This window comes from Lagopus leucura, unplaced genomic scaffold (assembly GCF_019238085.1).
Source record: "Lagopus leucura isolate 7727_CA_CO unplaced genomic scaffold, USGS_WTPT01 Super-Scaffold_100017, whole genome shotgun sequence".
NCBI lineage: Eukaryota > Metazoa > Chordata > Aves > Galliformes > Phasianidae > Lagopus > Lagopus leucura.
The window spans coordinates 11,458,427-11,483,828 of record NW_024962271.1 but is presented as its reverse complement, the minus strand read 5'-3'; the positions used below and the strand labels follow the sequence as shown (position 1 = coordinate 11,483,828).

General features: G+C 37.2%; 1 long non-coding RNA gene across 2 annotated transcripts in view; it reads left to right on the top strand.

Annotated features, from left to right (window-relative positions):
• The window catches only part of LOC122183308, a 196,852-nt gene that overhangs the window by 125,051 nt on the left and 46,399 nt on the right, over positions 1-25,402 (top strand). For both annotated transcript variants that reach the window (XR_006180212.1, XR_006180213.1), the window contains one exon: positions 7,779-7,873. This is a non-coding gene — a long non-coding RNA (uncharacterized LOC122183308). The remainder of the gene's footprint in view (positions 1-7,778; positions 7,874-25,402) is intronic.

The window sequence follows — 25,402 nt, the reverse complement described above, 5'->3', positions numbered from 1 at the left end:
ATGCTTGTTTAGCATTTTCCTGTCCTCTTAGGCTCAAAGCATGAGTGATACAGCACCTAAAGGCTTTTAAAAATTCAGACCTTGAACTTAGTATAACTGCTATTAAAGTCAATGGACTCTGAGTCAGATTTATTCTTTTTGCACACTAGAGAATCAAAAGGTGAAAATCCTGGCACCAGTGATGTTTTGCCATTGACCTAACAGGGTCAGGATTTCATGCAGAGACACAAAATGACATGACATTTCATCACTGATTTCTTGGATCAGATTGATAACAGTGACCCAGGATAGAAAAATCTGCATAATCCATTACTACTGTACCACTACCCGGCACTGTCTCACCACCTTGTACCTTGTTTAAAGAGAGGGAATAATCTATAATTTTGAGCAGCCTTTATTTTAGTCAGGGCATAGATGAATGGAAAAGTCAAGGGATTCATTTTTCAATCACCTTATTTAAAACCTCTAAGTAAATGTTTGATTATTATAAGTGAATCAAAATTTAAAATATCACTTGTGGAAATTAAATTATTTGTTTTCTTTCAGTAGCTGTTCTAAAATGCCTTTGTAGTAAAACTAGAAGGTAAAATTCATATTAATCACTGTCTGTGAGTAAAGACATTATAATTAACAATGTGAACATTAAAAAGCACATATATAATTCCTTAATGATACTTAATGAAATACTTAATTTAAGGCCGGCTGGAAAGATAATCTTGGATAATCAAGAAATCGGAGGATTAACTGATTTCTGCAATGTACAAGTGCACCGCTATGCAGTAAATGCTCTGGTGAATGGCTAGTTTTATTAGTCTCTGTTTCAGTTGAGGAGATGTTTCACAGGGAGCTTGCATGAAGGTCAGACTGGCTCATGCATTTAGGCCCCAGGTTGGAAGCTGTTTTCAGGACTGGGAATGTAATTCAGTACAAAATACATTTTGATGCATTTCTGCATATTCCTAACGTTCAGGGGAAGTTTGATTTTTGCTATTCTTAACTTGTCCTACTTTTGGCATAACAAAACTATGATAAGAACAAATACTGCGACTGAAATAGCAGGATGAAAATGTACAGGTCCATGCATGAGATACCATGGGACCTGTGGCCACACCAAAGTTCTCAGTGGAGAGCAAAATAGCATCAATATTTAGGTACAGTAAACTGATAAAATAAAACTGCATTCCGCTGCCTACTATTAATTTGTTTACAAGATTTCAAATATAAAATACTAGGCATGCATTCTTGATGCTAAAAAAATAATAGATGACCAATACATGGACGTAAGTGTACAAAAAATGCAATTTAAAACTTTTGAAGGAAATAGTATTATATATAACATAACAGCTGCTTAGAAGATTTTTAATGCTGTAAAAGAATTTGAAACTTTTTTTTTTTTTCAGTTAGAAAAAAAAAATTGGATAACCTTACTGAGTTCATTGAGTTTTCTGAAATAGGCAAGCTTTTTCAATTGCCATTTCTGTAAATACATGGAGATGAACCAAAACAAAATCATATTCACAGAAACGCTGGGACTCATCTAAGAGAAAGAACATTCTCATCTTATTAAAGAAGAAATTAGGCTTAGCAGAAATTAAATAAAACTCTAATTGCATGAAGCTTTCCTCAGATGACTGGATTACAGGTGTGGCAATCTCTCTGCACTTTCTAGGCTAGTAAATACATAGAAAATTGCTCACCTCTGTCTTTTCTGCTATAGACTTTGCCCTATGTTACAACTTCTGCCTCTTTCCAAAGTTTTCCAAGTTGCCAAAACAGAACTGTTTTTCCCATAACATGATTCAGTAATTTCTTGGAATCTTAGACCGTTTTTGTTATAAGCTGCATGTTTTCCTTTTGCACTGCATGACAATGAGTAATTTTGTAAACATGTAAACAGTTATTTAGCTGAAATCTCATGGTAACTCATTAATAAGGAAAGGAATTCATGCTTGCAGTATAAGCCCATGTAGGAGAAATTGTACAGAATACATATATATATTACATATATAGCTGCTGTTTGTTATACACTGTCTAAATGGAGTCGGTGTAATACTCTGGAGGCAGATGTGAAGCCTTGGAAAAGAACAGTGAAAACATGAACCTATAAGAGAAACTGTCCAACAGTGAAGGCAATCACAGTGGAGTTAAAGTAATGCTATTAAATAATGAGCAGTAATAGGTGACTGTCTGCAGTAAGTTGCCCTATAAGCATCTGCTACCTGCTGCAGGCTACAGGATTAATTCTGAAACATGTAATTTAGCAAAGGAGCGAGACTGCAGTCTGTTCAGCAATTGGTGGCAAACACTTTGGTGTAGGTAACTACATTACTTTGTGCCCAGTCATTCTGTTGAATGCTTTGGATTGTAATTCTGCTTTTTAATTTTAGTAAAGCTTGGCACTCTGTGTTCTTCAGAATGCTTTATCAGTCAAAAAAATCAAAAGTTTCAACTAGTTCTGTTATGCCTATTTCTTGTTTCTTATCTCACTTTGAACTATGCATATTTTTGAACCCTATACACTTTGTAAGTCCACGAACTGTTATTCTGTCTGTGAACTGTCTGGTCAGATGAAAATCATGTTGTCCACGTGATTCAAAATCTACATCCGTTTAATTTGTCAATTTTGGTCACTAATTTTGTAGTCGAGTCAGATTTTCCAAAATATGTTATATGTAGAAGGGGAAGTGAATGCAGAGCCACAATCCCCTGCTTGTTTTATATTAGGCAACTGTGTGCCCCCATTTAATTTTTGCAAGCGCTAATTGTATTTACCCTTGCATGCAGTTACTCAATTTACAGTTACCCAATTTACATTGCAGTTATGTTAGCTAAAAGTGCTTGGATGATGGGAACAAATATATGCAAACCTCCAAAGTTTTGAAGAACAGCTTGACGCTGCATCTTTTCAGGGGTAGAATTGGGAAGTAAATCATTTGCTACCATTATTAGTATTGCCAACATTAAACACAGAACAAGTTAGGCATAGAGACTTCAGAAATGTAGGCAGATGGTATCACCTTGAGACAGAATTGTAATGGAAAATTACAATTTAAAATTGAAATGTGTTTCAAACAGAATGAACCAAATATATTGCACAATTATAGTAGTATCACCATGAAGCCAAACAAGATACATGGGATGAACTTTATCAGTTTCTCAGATGTGATCACAGGCATTTATTTACTAATGTCCAATGATTACAATCTCCATTAACTTCCTTTTGTAACTTTCATCCTAGTGATAGACTTGCTACCCTACTGGAACCAAAGTTTTATAGCTTGCACTGTACTTGGTGTGTTTATTGATCTAGTACTTACATTTGAAATGATAAAACCCATGTGTGAGTTCTGTGCGAGCTTCATTTGTCCTTCATTAAGATTTCTGGTTGTTGAATAAATGCAGAACTTGAGACATTCAGGCTACTCATCTTGCTCAACTTTGTTTCTCTGAACTCCTTCTGAAGGAGTCCAGGCAAACTAATCTAGAAACCTCCATTGTGTTCCCACAGCAAAGTGGTGTGAACCTTCCTGTTTGTGTCAAACTGTACTGTCAGTGCATATATTGAAGCTACTTCACTGAAGCAGCTTGGGCTTTCCACCACTGTTGAGACCTTGGTGTCCTATGTTTTTTGCAATTGAACTTCCAGGTGTATTTCAACTCTGGTATTAGTAAGATTTTAACCATTTCCCTGTTCATATTAATGAAAATCTATAGGTCTAAAATAACCGTATACATAATAAGCTCTAGAATCTATTTATATATATATATATATATTTACCACATAAATGGGAGCCCTTTCAAATCACTGTGGAGATGGAAGGATAGTATACAATACATAATTTTTCCTTGAATATATTAACACCCTGGTGTAACAACTCTCTTCTTGCACAATTTTTTAAGCTCTTCAGGTTAGTTTCATTGCACTAAACTTTTGGGTACGAATCAAATCCCCTTTCTCTTTATGAAGAATCTTTCTTAGTATATATAACATGTTTTCTTTCTGAACGCAGTGTAAATTTTTCTAAAAGAGTTGCTTTGCAAACAAGCTATTATGGCACTAAAGAAAACATTGATTAGTTTTAAATGGCAGTAACAATTCAAGTGCATGTAAAGACAAGTACATTTGCTTTTGAGGTTGAGCCTCTATATTTAATAATTGAAGGAAAAAATACAATAAAGTTCAATAGAGGAAGCTTCTGTAAAATGCATTATACAATAAGGTATAACAACTGCTTTAAGTACAATTGCCTTACCAGATCATAGTATGGTTTTCATTTAGACCATTTTTTAAAACAAAGTATTATTTTATTATTTTGTTGTTTGGAAATATTTATTATTTGAAAAGGTACATGCCCTGTTTGTTGATTCAGGAAATCTAAAAACTTCAGACATCATCAGAAAGAATTCAAGTAAATATCATGTCCAGATGAATTAATCTATTTATTCTTTGTCTTGTCAACATTGGTTTCGTACATGAAAACTCTGTGGATTTATTTCTCAGTTCCTCCAATTTACTTGTGTTCACTTAATATACACAAAACTAGAATTATAGAAATAGATTTTTCCTATATACCATGCAGCTAAGTTCACAAATGTTCTTGACTCCTTTTGAAGCAAGTGTAGAGTCTTGCATCTGGGGAGGAATAATTGCATGCACCAGTACAGGTTGGGGGATGAGCTGCTGGAAGGGAGCTCTGCAGAGAGGGACCTGGGTGTCCTGGTGGACGACAGGTTGGCCATGAGCCAGCAGTGTGCCCTTGTGGCCAAGAGGGCCAATGGCATCCTGGGGTGCGTTGAAAAGAGCGTGTCCAGCAAGTCGAGGGAGGTGATCCTCCCCCTCTACTCTGCCCTGGTAAGACCTCATCTGGAGTACTGCGTCCAGTTCTGGGCTCCCCAGTACAAAAAAGACAGGGATCTCTTGGAAAGAGTCCAGCGGAGGGCTACAAAGATGATGAAGGGCCTGGAGCATCTCCCCTATGAGGAAAGGCTGAGTGAACTGGGTCTGTTCAGCCTTGAGAAAAGAAGACTGATAGGGGACCTGATCCAGGTCTATAAATATCTAAGGTGTGGGGGGCAGAATGGCGAGGCCGGACTCTTTTCAGTGGTGAGTGGAGACAGGACAAGGGGAAACGGCCGGAAACTGCAGCATAGGAAGTTCTGCACCAATGTGCGCAAGAACTTCTTTACAGTGAGGTGACGGAGCACTGGAACAGGCTGCCCAGGGAGGTGGTGGAGTCTCCTTCTCTGGAGATGTTCAAGACCTGCCTGGATGCCGACCTGTGCTACCTGGTGTAGAGAACCTGCTTTGGCAGGGGGTTGGACTCGATGATCTCTGGAGGTCCCTTCCAACCCCTTCAATTCTGTGATTCTATGATTCAATTCTGTATCTGCAAATTGTACAAGTCGATCAGTGTCTACATCGCTGCATTAAATTCTAACACCCCATATGATCAAAAAAATGCTAAGCAGCTTAAACAGACCTGAAACTGCACAATCTGAGAGAACATTATAACTGTTTCACAGAATGAGGGTCTGATTTATCTGAAGTTGCAAAAGACTTCTTGGACAGAGACAGGAATCACTCACTATGATAACCCTTATCCATTCTTCTTCCTGTAACGCCATTCCAGACCTGGGAGTCCTTTTTCTGGAAAATATCATATTCACTTTTCTTTTTGTGTATGCAAATGTATTATTTTTTCATGGCTGTTCATACTTTGTTCTTCGGTTACATATTTAAAATGTCGTTCAAAGAATGATAGAAATAATACGTTATGTGAAATATTAATACCTTTTTAAAAAATTATTTAATTTGCATCACCACTTAATCCTTTTAGCTCATGGAAGTAAAGTAAAAGCAAGTGCTTAGGAAAGCTGTGAAATCTGAAGATGTGACAATCTTCAAAACTGACATAGGGAGGTCAACTCATATAAAATAAACATGAGAAAAACAGAAATAGCATATAGATATAGATATACATGATAGATGTAGAAATAGATATGGTACAGATAATTAAGAGAATGATATGACATGCTAAGTTGGCAGTTTGTTGTATCGAGATATCAGGTTGGGAGCTGGGGAAAGAATAATGAGCATACAAGCGGGAAAGGGGAAGATATATGAAAAACCATGAAGGATGGGGAGAATGAATTTAAGACAGTAGATTATGACCCAAATTGAGGTTCTAGGGACTGAAATGAAATTTTGCATCTAAAAAATGGAAGACACAAAGGAATTTGGACTTAGTCTGGATGAAAGAAGCATAAAAAAGAGTAGGAATGTTAAGCAATAAGTTGCACTGGATTAGGCCCAACACTTGAGTGAGGAGGATATGAGAATATATTGGTCTAGTGAAACATTTTGTCTGTTAATGGAAACCATAGTCTGATTCAAAGCTCAGGGAGAATGCTGTAGTTCCAATCAGATGCACCTTTTAATTGTGATTGTGCTGAGTTTTGCTTTTATGAAAAATGTGTAATGGCTAACATATGAAAGTGAAATGTGAGTGTTAAGAAAATTTTTCCCTAATGTTTTTTTCTTAAAAGCTTTCCAATAAGCTCTTGTTGTTCCTTGCTGAAAGTAAAGAAAATACAGTTTGATACAATTATTTAGTTATTTTGGGCCTTGCTTGCTCAAATCATAGCTATAATTCCATTGTGTATTGCAGCTCTTATTTCGTATCAGATTACATAAGGCCACACAATGTATTTTCTGTAGACTCTCATAAGTGCATTCAGACACGTACACACTGCAGATCGGGAATGGAGAGTTTTGTAAGGACCTCCAGCTCAATAGCATTAAAGATGATAAATGAATATATAAACGTAAGGGGAAGGTGGCAAAGTTAATAGCAAACTTTTTTGCATAAAATAACAACTGCTTCCAACATTTTACAAAGTCTTTTCTCAGCTTAATGCATGTTGATAAAGATTGGTTGTAATACCACTTCCCTCTCATCTCACACTGCATATTTGCGGTTTTTCCTTATGATGTCTATTCCCTTTAAAATCCAATTTTCTAGTTATACCAGTATTTATTAAAAGCTTGACTGTAAAGTCGCTGTTTACCCAAAGATCTATTTTTATCATAACTGTTTATAATGGTTAAACCTCAACAACTTAAACACTTTACACAAAATAATGTATTTTCAATAAATTGAAATATTAACCAATCATATGTAATGGCTCAGTTCTAGCAAATGGATTGCTAGAAATCCTTAGGGTTTCATATAAATTGAAAACTGTATTGACTGACCAAGCAGCACTCGAATTACATTGCATTTGGATCAAAAAGCATAGGAAAAGTTCTCATTATAGTTCCCTGACATTAATTTGAGCATTTTTATATGTGTGTCCTATTAAGTACTTTAAGTGCTTTTTGATAATTGTGCTTTGTAGTTTTTACAGCACTTCAGCCTATTCCCAGTTCAATTTCCTCTTTTATCCGATGTTTGAAATATTGATTTCTGACAGATAAAAGCAAACCTTATAATCTCAGCAGCATGCAATAAGTGAGTAGGACGGGGCTACAGAATACATCAGGGAATGGTCATATTTGAAACCGTCTTTGTTTTATTACATTTCGTCAACAGAATTTACTTACTGCTTGCTGATATTTATGTAAAACCAGGACTCCTGATAGTACAGTGATATTACCAGTTCCTGGTATACTTTTGCATTTAGTAAGATAAAAGAAGAAACTCCCTTGGTGGTTGATGATTGCAGCTGCTTAAACTGCTGTCAGCTGGCTTGAAGTAAATGTGATTTATCTTCTTCAGATTGTACAGCATCGTGTCCATGAACTTCCAGGGTTCGCATTAAAACCTGACAGAACATCAGAGTGCCAGAAGCTTCTCATATTGTGGCTCTGGAGGTAAGAGCAAAAGACACTATGCTTTATTCTGTGTTTGGCAACGATATCCAAGCCCTTTGCAAAGTTCTTGTGACATAAAAGAGAGCTTAAGGAAATGGGTGGGAATTTTGAACGTGAACAACTACAATGGCAAGTTGTTAAGGAATACAGATTGGATGCTGTGTCTTACGTATTTTTGTGATGTCTTGTCCACAGATTCTAGAAGTTAGAAAGCAGACTGAAGAATTCAGTCCAATTCAGTTCGTAGTCAAACAGCTTATACTATACTAGGAATTCAGTTTTTCTTCTTCTTCAGTATATCTTATGAATTTGTGAAAATCAAGTCCTGAGTGCTGTTTGAGAGGTTCAGAAAGGTTCATTGGGTTACATAGCAGTTCTGGCAATCAAGAGTAAATGTGTCAATGTGAGAACACAACAGAGTCTCCCTCCTTAGGAGCAGGTCAGGCTGAATCTGAATATCTTTCTCAAGGTATACATTTTTAGAAGAATTCATGAGGACATATGCAGGTGAAATAAAGGTAGGGGAGGAATCCTCTTTTGACATTCCTAAAATGAACAATGAGATTTTCTTTAATCCCAAATTAGCCATTACTTGTTCAATGCATTCTGATAATTCAGTCATATTTTTTTTTTCTCAATCTCGGAAATACTTAGCCATGTTTGGGGTCCCTTTCAACCCAAGCCATTCTATGATTCTGTGATTCTATGAGCTTGCATCTGGGCTTTCACACACTTGGATGTAGGGTTTGTTCCATAGAAGTGGCATTTTAAAATATTCTACAGGTGAGTGTTAGTTGTTGTGAGCTTGAACTCTTCTAGACACCTAGCAGTTAAAAGTTTAATCTCCCAGAAATTAAAGTTTTCATTAACAGGCAATTAACACTTAAAATTTTAAGTGATAAGCCCTTCACTGCATTCTAGAAATGTTGAATTTCTAGAAGTGATAGAAAAGCTAGGCATAGTTCTAAGGAGTGGCAAGCCTGGAAAAGTGATGGAGTGATGTCAAAGAGAAAAGAACTTTTGAGCCCTACAAACCTTGATCATGGCCCATACAATAAAGTCTGGTGGAACAAAGTTTGCTAAATAGCAGAATACACCAGAGATGGAGTCTCTAGGAAATTGGAGAAAACAGTGGATTAATTAGGAAGGATTAGTGGCTTAGGAGATGAGTTTATGTTAGAGCTGGTGGTCTAAATTCAAGAATCAAGATGCATGGCCCAGTTAGTCCTAGCTCCATCTAGACTAGGTTGCTGACATCAAGGCATGCCATGATATTTACCTGCCATATAGCAAACATAGGCAGAAAATGGTGTGGAGGCAGGAAATGAGGACTAGCTGAAGTTAAGCTTTGCAGCAAGGTTTCTTGTGATGATTTGAGAGTTGGGAAGCAAGATAACAGATCTGAAATAATTAAACATTCAACAATAGGAAAAAAGACAAGAAAGCATTTAACAGCAAATGTTTTTGAATACTAAACTAAAATTTATAAGCTCCAGATACTGTAAAATAATCTTTTTTTGTGTTTCTAAATCCAACTTTAACATGCTATCTGCACCCAACTGAAATTTTTATGTCCCAGCAGACCAACATAGAAATATGTATGCATTTTCAGGCTACATTCCTATACATTCCGGATAAAGTATCATCACAAAGATTCTGCAGTGAATGATAACATAACCAAAGCCAATCTCCATTAGAATTTCAAAGGAGCTGTTTAGCATTTTTCATATTGGATTGGTTATTTACATATCTCTTTTTAAACAGAAAAAGCATTGGAAAAGGTTTATCGTCTAATAAATCAAAACAATTGTGAATTGAAATCCCAAAGCATAACAGAAGCTGTCTCTTATAAAATATTATGTATGTGACACTATATTGCATAACTGAATGGAAAATGCTACTATGAAGAATTGGAAATGATTAAAAATGCAAAAGTGCATTGTGAAAAAAAAGGGACTTAAGATTTTTTAGTTAATGTTCTTGTGGGAATCCAGTTGGGAAGCAAGTCATTATATATACCTTCTGACATTTTCTGATGGACTGTTTCAATCTGACAGTACATAATTCCACATGTATACACATTTCAGTATGACAGCTGATAGAATTATCCTAATATTTTCATCTGTGAAATTTCATCTTCTAATTTAAATATTGATGCTTGAACTGATAGCTTTGGAGATACCAGAACTGATGCTGTTAAAACTGTAAGCTGTTGAACACCTTCAAAAGACTGAAATGTAATATCCCTCACTAGTAATGAGGATAACTACTTGAATTAAAATATCTTAAAGGAAAGCTGTCTCCATGTTCCATGATTTTTCAGAAATAAAATTGATGATGGTAAAATGTTGCACTACAATCAGTTTTAGTGTTCAATAAATGAAACAAAAACTAAAAAAAGTTTGGTTACAGAGATCTGGGAGCAAGGTTGAAATGCAGTTAGTTCTTTGGTTCCCACCTTTATTTTCTGTACTGAAATTTTTGAAGAATTGCAGAGAGTTTTGAAACGATGCTTTAGAAGGTTTTGATAAAACCACTGGGATTTCTCTGCATAGTCTGTAGAGTTCCAAAGATCTGCTTTGGGTCTTTTGTGCATATGTTTTAAAGTTTGGCAATGTGTACTGCTCCTTTATTGCTTACTCATTTGTTGTCCACTTAAAAATGTACTTCAGCACTAATCTGATATCCTACAGCTACTACTTCTTTCAATATATCAGCTGATGAAAGTGCTTGCCACAAGTTACTACAGCATATATGCTTAGGGTGCAAACTAGTATATTTTATTAGAACGTTTTTCTATTTTGCCTCACCTCTGCAAAGGCTAAGAGAAGAAACTGGCACCTCAGATAACTTATTTCATCTTGGGTAATCTGAGCAGGTCCAATTTCTATTTCTGTGTAAACACTGTAAGAAATTTAGAACATTATAATGGCAGTAAATATTGCTCATAGAGTCGTATCTTTGCTTGCTGTGGTGATTTCTGCCTGCCTAAGTAAAATCAGTTTCTAATTTTACCTGAGATTTTTGGAGTACTTTTCAATAGAGCCTCTTATTTTTAAGAGCCTCGCTGTCTCGCACTCCAGCAGAATGCTTGAGGAATTCGTGCTCCAGGAGTAGGTTTGCAAGCATTTTTAATATTTCTGTTTTAAAGTTAGGCAAACTGTTAATATTGGAATACGATTATGTTACTAAAAAAGTAACTACTTCATTAAAACAATGCAGCTTTAATTCCCATTTACTTCAGTCTTTCTACCTTTTGCTTTCTCTTAGGTGTTTGCAGCTGTTGTCCTGTCAAATAAGGACAACAGCCACCTTCAGGGCTGCTCTTTTACTAGCTGTTAAAGTCCTACCATTCCCCACTGCCATAGTGAGTGCATGTTTATCGGCTTGGTGGCACACACAGAGCCTCTGATGTGACAATCCTGTCTTGTAACAAACTCTGAACCTGGAAGTACTCAGCAGCTAGTCTGTTCGTGATGATTTCCATGTTAAATAAAGTGTCCAAAGTGCCAGAAGAGTGATATCAAGCACATTACATTGCTGTAGCCAACTGACAATATTTCTCCTTACTTTAGCTCCTTAATATCGTCTTTAGCTGAGTAGGGAAGAACACAAATTGCATAACCCTAGGGAACCTTGTTTCAACATTTATTATTGGGAAAAAATATGGCTTTCAAAAGATAAAATGTATTTCAAATACCACCTCTCTTCTTATGCTGAGCCAAATGCAGCAGTGTTGTAGGCTTCTTACACTCTCTGTTGACAGATGTGATGTTCACCTAAGAGCAGAATCTGACCAGCTCAATTTAACGTAATAGAATGACGAATACTCCATAGGCAAAGGATTTCCTAAACATTTAATGCTACAGCACATCTGATTTCTGTTTTCAGATTTAATCCTAGACAGTCTGGTTATAGGGATATACAGTAACAAACTGGCAAAGAAATATGTTCATTTTTTGTTAGTGACCTAAGATATATAGCGTTTAGAATGATGGCTACTTAGTAATGCTGGGAGGGATTTATTTGAATCTAAATTTACCTTTATATTTTTATCCTTTTTTTCTTTCTCAAATATCTGAGCAATGTTTTTATCTTAGAATATATTAAGGAAAGCATTCGAATTGCTTCAACTACTTAACAGTAATAATTGAGGTTTTAAAATTCTAAATAACAAGAAAAATCAGGTTTTTGCAAAATTCTAGGAGACGTTTTATTGATGTTAATGAAATCTTCTAATTTTTAACTATTTTTTGTGAATATGTTGTTCACCTAGAAGTTCTGCAAATGACTGGGAAAAAGCTTTGAGAATAGTGACCCACTGTGACATCACCTTTACTACTCCTACTCTAGAAGAGACAAAGAAGCAATTGCCACACAAAATCCTATTACCAGAATATTTTTAGAAATTTTGCTGGAGCTTCCAGCAGAAAGGACAGCTGAAGCAAAGTAAATAGCAGCTCAATAATTAGTCCCTATCTTGAAATCTAAGGTATTCAACAAGATATGGATTTTTCAGAAAGGTTATGATGTTTCAGTTCTCAGCACTTGTTAAAAGAATACATTCTTAGATCATGGGGATGTATCCTTCATTCTTAACTTTATTTTCTCCTCCCCGTAGAAACCATAGAACCTTTTGAGTTGGAAGAGACCTTTAAAGGTCACTAAGTCCATCTCCCCTGCAATGTACAGGGACACCCACAGCTCCATCAGGTGCTCAGAGCCCATCCAGCCAGACCCTGAATGTCTCCAGGAATGGGGCTTCTATTGCCTGTCTGGCAACCTGTTCCAGTGCCTCACCACTCCTATAGGAAAAATCTTCTTCCTTATATCCAATCTAAATCTCTTCTCTTTAAGTTTGAAACCATTTCCCCTTGTCTTGTCACAACAGACACTGCTAAAGAGTCTGTCCTCTTTTTCCTATAGCTCCACATTAAATATTGAAAGCCAGATATCAGGTCTCCCCAGAGCCTTCTCTTCTCCAGGCGGAACAGCCCCAGCTCTCTCAGCCTGTCCTCGCAAGGAAAGTGTTCCATCCCTTGGATCATTTCTGTGGCCATCCTCTGGATGTGCTCCAGCAGGTCTACATCTCTCCTATACTGAGGACTCCACATCCGGATGCAGTACCCTAGGTGGATAGATGTGTCCAAACCTAACAGTTCCTGGGTGTACCCACTTGTTGTATCAGCAGGAGAAATTCAAACTTGGATTCTTCCATTACCAGATGAATGAGCAAATTAATGGGATGTCAGCTCTTTAGAGTAGTCACAAAGGTCATTCCTCATCTTCTCTTCCAAAAGCTTCACTCTAAAATAAACTATTTTTTCAAGCTTTAATCATAAAGTTTTGTACACATCTCAAAGCATTCTTTTCATCTACTGCAATTTGAAAAAAAGTTATGTGTTGTACAGCCAACGAATTCTTCTCTATAACAGATATTACTTCATTGTAACCCTGCACTACAGACAGGGCACTGCTGTGGCACACATGCTTCAGCTGCACATCTAAGAGACTAAATTTCAAATATTGGTAAGTACTACAATTTCAGTAATATTTGACCACTTATCTAAAGAGTAAACTTGGTTTTTAAATTTGTCTTCCTGAAGCAAAACTTGCCTATGCTGGGATTTGGGGAAATAATTTACTGAAAGGAACCAATTGTTTGTCAAAAAACATGATTTTGAAACTGACTAGAGCTATTCTTACTGGGGAGAGAAGCAAGCAAGCTAAATTCACAAGGTAAACGAAATATTTCTGAAAGACTGCAAAAGTTGACTGAAGGAGACTATCAACATTTCCCTATTTCCAATGATGTCATCAGCTCAGTCTTATGGCCTCTATACCAGGATTTCACTGATCTTCTACAATATGGCTCAGTTTCTTTCCTTACGGTTGCCCCAAGCCTCCTCCTTCCTTGTCTAATGTCTCTTCTATTCCTCTCTGTGTCACATTCCCTCAGGAAATTGTGAAGGACTATTTTCAAGGCTAATTTAGCTACAGATATCTCGGTCTTTGTTTGTATATTTTGTTGCAGATTAGTATGTTTTGTTTTCCTTCAGCATTGTAGAGCTGAGTGGATACTGGTCTGGCATCACACACTTAATGTTTGTCTGTAATCAGAAGGAAACTGTTGTCACACATAAGAGTTTCACTCACCCTCAGGCTTCCCGGCTATCTTTAAGCCCTACAAAAGCCTGCCTAAAAAGCTCAAGCTACTCTTAAGTATATTGCTTAAACCCATTTGTCCAAGAAGGCAAAGGTTATTGCCAAAAATCAAAAGGATTCAAAAATCCTTGTATGCAGGATTAAATATTTTGAGTCTTCCTTCCTAGATAACTTGATTTCGGAATTTGTTTTTCTGCATTTGTACAACTACGGTGAAACTGATTCTCTATTGGCAGTGCACTGGTGTGCCCCTGGACACACCTGTGCATCTCGTTATCTTAACGAGGGAGAGCTGTGAAGTCAGAGAGCAGGTGTTTGACTGGTGGAAGTTGCTATTTTTTAGCCTGATCAGAAAGAAAAGGTTGCAGAGCACATGGCGTTTGGACTTAAGAATAATGTGGATGTAGGAAGAGGTGCTTGAGAAGAGATCTGCTGGCTGTGAGGAGCAGCACAGGGAGGTTTCTAAGGCAGCCTGCTTTGTGGTACCAGGTCAGTTTGCTTTTCTCTTCTGTTTAAAGCATAACTTCTCATTGAAAGCAAAAGAGTGTATGGTAAAACAAGCACTGCCTGGAATTAGATAAGTGTGAAATGGAGGTTGCTTGTTCTTTATGAAATGGAAGCCACTGCCTGCATAGGCCTGTAGGCTGTGAATAGTGGTCTGGGTTTTGTGTGCTGATTCATGCTGAATGCATCTATATGGAAAAGAGAAGACAGGTTGTTTTTTCTGTGAGGATATTTTATGTAGGGATCACGCTGGCTATGGTGCAAAGAGGGCTTGCAGAGTATTGTCAAGCATTGTGTATTTTCAATTTGAATGTTTCTGGAAGTATAAACAGATGGAAGAAGCGCTGTGAAGTTTTTTTGGTTGTTGTTTTTGTTTGGTTGGTTTTTGTTTTTTCTTTCACGTGTTACTATGTAAGCAACACTTGTTAGTAAGGGCATGTTGGTGTTTCAATCCTGACTGTGTGGGGCAGCACATCCAGTAGGAAAACCTGTAGGAGCAATCCTGTCTTTGCCAATGACTTACAGATTGTGCAAGCTTCTTCCTTCTTCTGTTCCTTCCATTTCTTTACAGTGAGCATACTGAAAAGCAGCGTTAGCTGTGTATGTTGCAGCCTAAAACAAAGGTTTTCTCTGTTTTTTTTTCTGAAGGATCTGTTATCTTTACTTAGACCTCCGTTAACATCATCAGTTGGCTTGTTTCAGTCCTGAGTGCCGAATGGGTCAAGCTCCCCTTTATATATAGTGTATACGGTAAAACAAATACACACTCTGCACAGACCTAGTTTTCAGTCTATACTGAAATATGAGTGAGAATTAATAACAAACTGTAACTCAATAAACAAAAAAAAAAGATTTTTTCTTTGCAGAAGAGGAGAATGAGTGTTCTTGACAAGAGTGTATTTGGCTGTTAATGTCTTTATTAAAATAAAGAAGATAGGGCCATGGAGGAAGGAGTTGTAAAATAGGGCTGCCCTGTAGTAAAACCAGGCATTCAGCTGTTAGTAATTGGCAATCTTCCAATAGCTTCAACTCAGCTATGTTGATTTTGCCAGCTGAGGAACTGACCCTGAATATTATCAAAGTTTTCTTGGAGGTGGCAGGAAAAGAAATCCTTTACAATTTCCTCTTAAAGAACTCAGGATTTCCGTTTTTGTAACTGCAAACTCCTGAACAATTCAGAATGAAATGTGGAGCACAGAGACAGGCAACACCACACTGACTGTATTTGATTAGGGTAATCCTTTTTTTCCCTTCTATGTGGTTACTACAGCCAAGCAATTATTTATCCTACTATCAATTGCTTGAAGCACTGTAGACTACAGGTTAAATATTCTCATGTCAGTGTGAGCTTCTACTCCAAGTTCTCATTGAAATCTAATGGCTTTCATCTTCAAAAGAAATTTTAATGAGTTCAAAGTACCTACCCTTCTGTTTTAATTGTTGTACTTCATACACTTCACATTCTGGAGATCAAAACCACTTCTCATTTTTTTTCCACCTGAAAATACTGTTGACAAGCTCTTTCCAGAGCTCTCTTCTGTCCGCTTTTTATCACAGTCATATTAATGTGACACATAAATCCAGAAATATGCAACATGTGCATTATTTGAAACGTATACCTAAAACTTATGTTTAGCACTTAAAAATTTAACCTGTGCCTACCAGCAGTACTTTGATGCTTGAAATCAGAGATGGAGCTGTATCAGTGTCTGAAATAGTCGAAACAGAATTAAAGCACTAACTAAGTGGTGGTAAATGTTCAGAGTACGAGTACCCATTAACTTCTCCTGGACCACGTGTGAGACAAAGCATGCAAAAAAGTATTTTTGTTTATGTATGTGTAGGCAGCTATGAATATACTGTTGAGCTGTACTTTTTTCACTTCCTTGGGCCAGCTTGCATGTATCTTAGGTTATATTCAGTCAGTCCCTTTGGCATCTTCATGCTTTCTTTTGGTTTGATTGTATCCTTTCTTTCACTTGTTCTCATTATAAATATTAACTGCTATTGTCTGGTTATGATAGACAATAGACAACTTTGCAAGTGAAAAGATATCTGTATTTTTCAAAACATCTGTAATTGTAGCTTTTAATTCAGTCAGTATTTAAAATGTAAATCAAACATGAGTATGACCTGCTGGCAGTTGTAGGGGTTAAAGCTTTTTGAAATACTGAACTAGCAGTTTTTCAGTACTGTGAACAGGTTGCATTTTGCTTATTCTATTCAGCCTGCATTTAGGGAGAGTTACTTCCCTCTGGGTTGAATGTAAAATTATGTAGCATAAAGTACTTGCATTGAAGTGCAGAACATTATGATGTTGGAAGGTGTGAGTTTGGCATGTTATTGGCTTTGCAGGATATACTACATGGACAGAGTTTACGTGATTCTTTGACCAGTTCCACAAATAATCTGGAATTTTGTGTTGCTTTTAGCAAGTTGTCCAGTAGATGATAATCCGAAGAGCTGCATGCTATATGCATGCTGTGTGGTTAGCAGGCTAAGAAAATCTTGATCTCTGTCCACTAATGAAAAATTAATAAAAGTGGCCAGATTATTTAAGTTCATAAGAAAGTGTGAAAAACCAGGACTAGAACTATCTCTTCATTTTAGTTGATAATTTTACTTTTTTTTAATGAGTTGTGACAGAGAAGTATTAAGACTTTATGTAGTTCACCATGCCAGGCTTTATGCTGGTTCCTAGATGAGGACCAAACCCAAGCACCAAATCCTGCTATAAGGGGTTTATATTTATTAGCGACAAGTTGAACATTCATATTCATACCTAGCTTTAGTTACTGCATGAAGCTTTCTTGGGAAAATGTGATGGAAGATCATGGCCTAGTATCTGATTTTTATTTTTACTATATTTTTATTTTTATTTTTTTGAGAAATTAGGAATGTGTAAGCCTTTCTAAAAAAAAAGTTATATTTAGAAAATACTGTAAGCCAGTACTTGTGCTTGTCTCCTTATCTGGTCCAGTTTTAGAGCTCAGTTACTAGTTATTGAAGAATCTTTAAAATTGTGCTTTTTTAGCTACTAATTTACTATCAGCCATCCAATGATAGATTGGTAGAGCATAAATGAAATGCTATAATTATACAAGGGAGCGGGTCACTGACCTTTGGATTGCAATATCTTGTCGCTTTTGTCCTTTCCTTACACCACTCAGTCTATAGGGTGAAATTGCATCTTTTTCTTTGGTTACCTCCAGAATGAAGTGGTATTGGAAACTAGTGAGGCGTGGTACAGTGTTGATGTTCATAGCTTGCAATAACTTACCTATTTTCATTTTGTTTGATTTTATTAACACCTGGGTCTCCAGGGAACACGGGAAGGAGGAGAGGAAAGCAGAGAATACTTCAGCAATAATCTAATGATGAGCACTTACACTCCCCCCCAAGCCCTGCTGTTATATCAAGTGTCAAGATACCTCACAGCCAAGCAATTTATAATACAGTGTGTGCGTGCATGTATAAGGGGAGATGTGCAGATGATAGAAAGCTGTATGTCATGACATACACACATACATGAAGGACAGCAAGGGAGTCATTAAAAATATGGATTTTTTTTTTAATGCAGAGGCTGTGAGCTGCTGTAATTGGCATACATCAATGGAACTACTCAGAAATTTACCGTCAAGCAATTAGTTATTTAATGGAAATTAAACAAAATTCTTCATAGAAAAGTACCATTACAATTTTGGGCAATGCTTGAATATAATATGAAAGGACAGAAGAAAATAGGGACTCTGCCAAGTAGGGAATAGAACTCACTTCTGCAGTCAGAAGAAGAGAAGCGAGATGACAGTGCATTTTTGTTATGCTTGCTTTGAGGAGTTTTCTGGTGCCCAAACTAGTGTTTCTGGATACAAGCCTGCAGCCTAGAGGTGGCAGCTAACTTAGAGTTGCCATAAGTATTTACATACCACAGCAATACATCAGAGTAATCGGCCTTGAGAGAGCTGTGACTTAACATGTCTGAGTCATTGGGTGTACAGACTTAGTTGAATGAGGAGGAGCAAGAGTAGGGAGAAAACCAAAGGCTCATGCAGCAGTTTGTTGTGTTTTGGTTTTTTTTTTTGTTTGTTTGTTTTTTGTTTGTTTGTTTGTTTTTTGGTTTTGTTTTGTTTTTTTAAATGAAAGTTAGAACTGGAGATGTGCTCAGATGGTTGTTCGGATTCACCATGATTGCCTGTACTCTCAAGGGCAGATTTGTTTTTTATTTTGAAGAGGATAGTTATGTAGGAAGCAGTGGAATCTGCAGGCTGCTGACAGTACTGTATTGCTTACCATTCATGCTCTAGTGGCAAACTTCTCGGAAAAATGAAAGGTGGTCTGCAGCTGCATCAGTGGGCAAACTGATGTTATTCTCCTCTTCTCTCTTAATCTCCATCTATCATCTGTCATGTTGCTGCTATTTAAGTGTGTGACCATGAAATGAAGTCAGTGGAGAGAGCAGGACCTGCTGTTCACTGAGCAGTCAGAGCCACGTGGTGTGCAGGTGGACAAAATAGCTTCCCTAGCTGTGTAGGAGGGAGGAGAGCGTATTAATAGATTCAAGGTTTTACATTCACTTGTGTATGTGCACATAGCACTACTTATATTTGATCAGGGCACTGAGTTTAATGGTGTGATAAATAGACTAAAGGCAATGGGGCCAGGAGTGTCTACAGAAATTTAAAGTTGTAAAAATTTATCTTAGCTGAATGCATTCACTTCAGCAGAAAAATGCCCTTCAGTTACATAGGGAAAATCCTCCGATTTAAAACATGAGTGAGAGAGTCAGTGTACCACATCATCCGTGCCAGATTCCAGAGAAGGTTTCTTTTCTCAGTATTGTGTAACCTTACCTGAATACATGTGATCTGATGCACTTTGGTGTATGTCCTAGTTGAAATGCTAATTTCAGCAGGGCAGTTAATTTCTTGCAAGATTTTAGGCTTAGTGGTCACTGATGTGTTGCAAGGAATATCATTACAGCATTGTTTTATAAACTCTACAATTATTGTTCATTTATTTAAAAAAAAAAAACAAAACTTCTCGGTCTATATTAACCTATTTCTCAGAAACTGATAGAGAATACAGTCCATGGAGCTTAATTGGATGCTGTTTCTGAACTAACTGTACATAGGCTGGGTTACTTCCAAGGTCACCATTATTATGCTAAACTGAACAATGAAAACACTTTTACTGAGAATTATGATTATGATGTATGCAATGCATAAATATTTCTCATGTAAATTTCTTGTCCGATGCACCACGTGAAATGTACAGTGGTGTGGAAAACTGACATTGCCTCTCATTCTACCACAGTACCTTAGAAAAGCTGCATTCTTTGATAGCTGATTGCAATGAGCACTTATGCAGCAGTGCCTATCTCCAGCAGGAATGAAGTTCAGTTGTCTGGCCAGGTGATCTGCTCATCCCTTTCAGGAGACATTCCATTCACCAGCTGATTCTATTCAGCTTTTACAGAATGCTACCTTCTTAATTTCCTTTAAAAGGACTTAAGTCCTTCAGACTTGCTACCACAGACCATCTTGTAGTGCAGATTTTCAGTCTGGATTGACCTTTCTCATAGGTAACCACCACTGCATTGCTCTTTATGTGCTAATAATCCTTCCGACCTAGCTTCACGTTTTAAAAAGTTGATCTAGTTTCTCTTTACTCAACAGTCAATGAATATAGGAAAAAAATCTCTCTAGAGGACATTTCAGATGGGATTAATCATTCCCTGGAAAAATGAAGTCATCTAGGGGATTGGCACAAGAAAGCCCCTCAGAAACAGCACTGTGTTTGGGCTAAGAGTGGATGCTCTAAAAGGCAGGTAGGCAGATTTCAGATTGGTTAGTTGGTTTCTGGAATGGTTACCTGATCTAGAAGAAAAATTTCAGGAAAAGGAACACTGGTGGCCAGCTTCCTGCTTAATTTTTTTCTTTTCAGTATTTCAGAAGCAGCTTGTTTATATATCTGTCACAGTGACAAAGAATTGACAGATGCAAACAGTATCAAAGCATTCTAAAGAATTGATAACTGTCTTTTCAAAATGTAGGTTGTATCTGTGCAGCAAATGGAAATAATTCTCCCAGACCTTGTCTTATCATAACAATTCAGTTATCTCCTGGTTCTGTCTGAATACATAAATCTACACAACTCCAAATTGATTTAATAATTTCTTCTGAGAGATTTATCAAACAGTTTTTTTTTCTTTTTCAATCTATGCAGAGTCAAGAGAAGATGCTTGAAACTCATGCCATTACAATTATTGGCATTTTCATGAGCGGAAAACATCCAGAAGAGACAAACCAAACCCTCATTCTGAGGGCCTCATGCTTATAACTTTTTCATCACTGAATTTTTTTTACTTATTGTGCCTATTCAATTTTTATTAAACAGAACAGATTGTAGAGATGCAGAAATTTCCTCATGTTCTTTAGCATCTTCGTGGGGTTTGGAGACCACGGTGTAGGCTTCTGAATCCCACAGAGTGACTTAGTGAGATGGCAAGGTTCTCTGCATACAGAATGAATACACACGTGTTCACAAAGTTTCAACATGTGAAGTTACTTCAGTTACATAGCTTTAGAAACTTACTTGGTTTTATTAATTATTTGTATTATCAAAAGTTGTGTATGTCTGAGGGGTCCTTGTTCTGTATGTTTTTTAATGGTTTGAGCATTGGAAAGACGGAAAAACATTGCTAGAAGCTGAAATAATGTTTGAAGAACTGCACTGCTTCCAGCTGCTCTCAAGATTTGCCTTTAGAACAGGAAAGTTCGTTGTTGGGCCTGATCTAGGGAGGAAGTTTACTTAAAGAATTATAGCAAAATAATTTTAGATAATATTAAAAACAGCAACAAAAAAGAATCCTAACTTGCCATTAATCTCTCTGCTGAGGACAAACAACTTGCTGTTGTCCGATTTGTTCTATTTCTTGCAGTGCTTTTGTGTTCTGTAGGAGCCTTCAGTGCAGGACAATAAAGGAACGAGGGGAGGAAGGTTGTAGTCAGCTTTGGAAACCTATTTGCAGAGAGGCAATTTCTGGCAGATGAAACGTTGTAAATTTTGACACTTGTGTAATGACAAGCCTTCTCATGGAAATATCACTCTCTAGGCATAATGGCAGTATTTCAATTTTAGCATGTTATAAACAAATAGCGATATTTGCTCTGAGCAACATAGTGCATAAGTGAAGCACCTTAGTTAGGAGGCCTGTTCAATTAGCACCGATGTAGGCAGACTGATGATACAGAGAGCCTCTGTCAAATCTATGGAAAGCCTTGAGAGAAAAGCTCCCAAATCTTGTTTCTCCATAATCTGCACCAGATTTCTTCCTTGGAGAGGTGGCTCTTTGGTGGGGGGAGTGCAATAAACAAGAGCAAGCTCTAGTTACTGAAACAAATTTGCAATCTGTCATCCAGTATAACTGATATACTGGAGCCAGATTTTGAAGTAACTGGTGAAGATCACTGCAAGGGATCTCTCCAGCTGAGACACTGCAATCCGATCGTTCAAGAGCTCAATGGACAGTGCCACGAAGTGCACCCTGGTGGGCATTGACTCACCAGGACGGCACAAAGCTTTTCATCAGTCTATTTGCATACAAGTGATCACTAGCTCTGCCAGCTGTACTGCCTACATGCGTGTCCCTGCCTTAGCATGCTGAGTTCCTTATGGCATCAGTCTTTCTCAAAGCAGAACAGCTTCTATTCCTCCCTTCATGCTGATGTTGTTCTGTGTAGCCTGTGATGTGCTTAAATAGCCAACGTAGCCATGACTAACGAATCATTTGTATTCACAGCATCAGCTTCAGGGGAAAGACACATGGTGGCTCTCAAGGGATTTGAATGGTGAACAAAACACTAACACTCAACCTGTTTTAAGCAAATAATTTTTCTTGCATCAAAGAAATGTGAAGCGCTGAGTTGCAGCCTATTCTGAAAGGCCCTTCTCTGACATGTTGAGTGGTCTTTTTCACTGTAAACAGCCGCCTTCTTCCTAGCAGTTGGAGTAATCAATTAACAGAGTCCAGATTACTGATTTCAGTAAGTGAAAGAGAGGAGAATTTAGTTCCCTAGCATTCATACCTCGTGTGTGTTTTTACAAACAGGGATGAGCTTTGCCATCACTTAGTGTTACTTTGAATCCCATTTTTATTTCTGAATATTCTACTATCCAATCTGATGAATACTTTTTGGCACATTTTGCTGTATTTTGCAGGTCAATCATATATAAACATAGAACTGTAGAATCATGAAGTTTGGAAAAGACCTCTAAGAACAGCTGGTCCAACTGTCCACCCACCCCCAATACTGCCCACTAACCTATGTCTCATTTTTGTACTACAAGCACATTAGCACTAGTTCAGCTTATTTATTTGTCTCGTACTATTGAAATCGTGTGTATGAAAAGGACTGGGATTTGGCATCTTTTAGGCTGTTCTATTCGCTGGCTGGAGTAGATGGGGCACTCATTGAAGAACTCCTGTTGAAGCCAATGGAATGTTTTTTTCTTCCTCATGAGGAAAATGTTCTCCAACTAAAATTACTGTTGATAACAATGGGGAAAAAAAATAGGATTTGATTTCTAAGGGCTTTATTAGCATGCATGCAACAGACTGCTTTTTGTGCTTTAATGCACTGATAGATTGATAGGTTAATGTTATACGTTAAAAAATACTAAGAAAAACTGATTATTGATTGTATCTAATATTAGATACATTTTAGGTAGATAAAAACATTAGCACAGAACTTCACGCATTGTGTTGCCCAACAGAGAAGTCTGTGGAGAGGAAGCCTGAAATGTGTGTGGAGGTTGATGTCAGTTGGGTTTTGAAGGTTGTGCTTTACGAGTGCAATACGTTAATTGATAGATATAAGGGAGCAATCAAAATGTAAATAGAACTTGGTTTACAATAATGCCTGTTTACTGTATAGATATATAATATATGCTTTTAGGAAGCTGGACTCAATTTCAAAACATATCTTTAATTCATGAATTGTTCAAATGAATTCCATTTGCAGCTTAAAAAATATTGTGATTAAAAAATTATGCTTTTTCCTGCACAGAATCAACTTCATAACTTTGCATTATTCCTATACTGAAAACTGAGCCAGAAGGGAGTCCTCTTATTTGTTCTGAAATCATTGCTACCATTTTTAATGCTGTAAAATAATTTTCAGTTGACTGATTGCTTTTGCTTTGACAGCTGTACCTTCAGTAGATTCTAATAAACTCAACTTAGGTTAAAGGCCATATTTCATTATTGTTATTGGTGTATGCTGCACGTATTTGAAGTACCATATGCTGAGGCATATGGTGTAAGGTATTGTTTCGAGTTATGAATTTATGGTACGCATAGGATGGCTATACAAGGGGATAAAACTAAGCTCTTCTGCTTTCCACTATCAGTAAATAGAGGGAAGGCAGCATTTACTGCTAAAGATTACTTTTACCTTTATCCTATTCTTCAGCTGTCCTAGAGCTCCCATCCTTTTTGGTGTGCAAAATGAAGTCATTTGTAGCACCTTGGAGAAATTTTCTCCTCTCTAGGTGACCTGATAATGGCAGCGCCTGATGTAAGTGATAGCCAAGTGTGGAAGTTCATTCTTACAGCAGTGATAGTTTAACATGAGCAATAGAAACACAGTGACTTAGTGGCCAATTCTCAACGCTGATGGAAGGTTCTCCTGGGGATAGCTTTTATGTGGTGACCTAAAAACCTCGAGTTCAGGAGGCAATTAGGTGGCTATCAGGATTGTGCCCTTTAATGCTAGGATAGCATTTAGTTAATAGCCCATCTACTAACATGTGAGAGATACATACCCTTTTCCCCTCATTTGCAGCCTGTATTGTGTTATTCAAAACCAAATATTTACACTCAGATCAATGTTTGAGCTTTAAATAATTGCTGGAATCTTTATTACAGGCTGGTGTCTTTTGTCTTCTAAAACCTAAGTGACCACTATCAAAATAATTTTAAGATGCTAAACTTTTATCACAAAATTCATGTGGGAAAACTTTAAGAAAATACTTATTTTGTAGCTGGGCATAGTGTTACTAATGGCTGCGTTTAGTGATGGAGGCTATAAACTGTAAATCATACCAGTGTTTCCCATGGCAGAGCAAGCTGCAGTGGTGATCTGACGGTGCCCCTTGACCTCTCTGAGGAAGGCATAGTGGGAAGTATGTGAGGACACTACGCTTGATTAGTCTCTCCCTAGTTTGCCTGGGTAGGAAGATAATTGAAAACACAAAGGACTATGGAAATTGAAGGTTCTGAAATGCACTTTTCAAACACATGCAATTTTAAATCTATAAGGTGTCATCTATATCAGCGGTGGACATTGTCTTCATTACATAAATACAATTCTTCCACTAATACAGTGCAAATAAGGGTTAGGCAGCATCTGCAGCTATTGTAATCCGCACTTCAAAGAGTGGTATCCATTTTATATTCTTAAAAGTCTAAGAATAAAATAGAAGCTTTAAACAGAAGAACTGTTTGTCTGGTTCATTTCGCATTCTCCAATTTGTAGTGTTGAATAAAGAACAAAGTTGAATTTTGTCCACTATGTGATTTTGGGTGGGGGGGGAAGCAGCATAGCTTATACTTGACAACAACTGGGGACTGGGAGAAGAAGGAATTTAGTTTAGCTATTTTAATACACTGCCTCTATAAACTGGTACAAGACTATTATTCTGGATGTTTTCTGGTCTGTTGAGTCCTAATGTAACTAATCTCCAACAGATAGTACTGCCCAGGGTTCCTGTAAAACAATCATCTGCAAACATATTTATTAACCTTTGTTATTTAGTCTTCTGCAAAGTGCAGGCCACCCTGCTGAACAGTCTACAGCA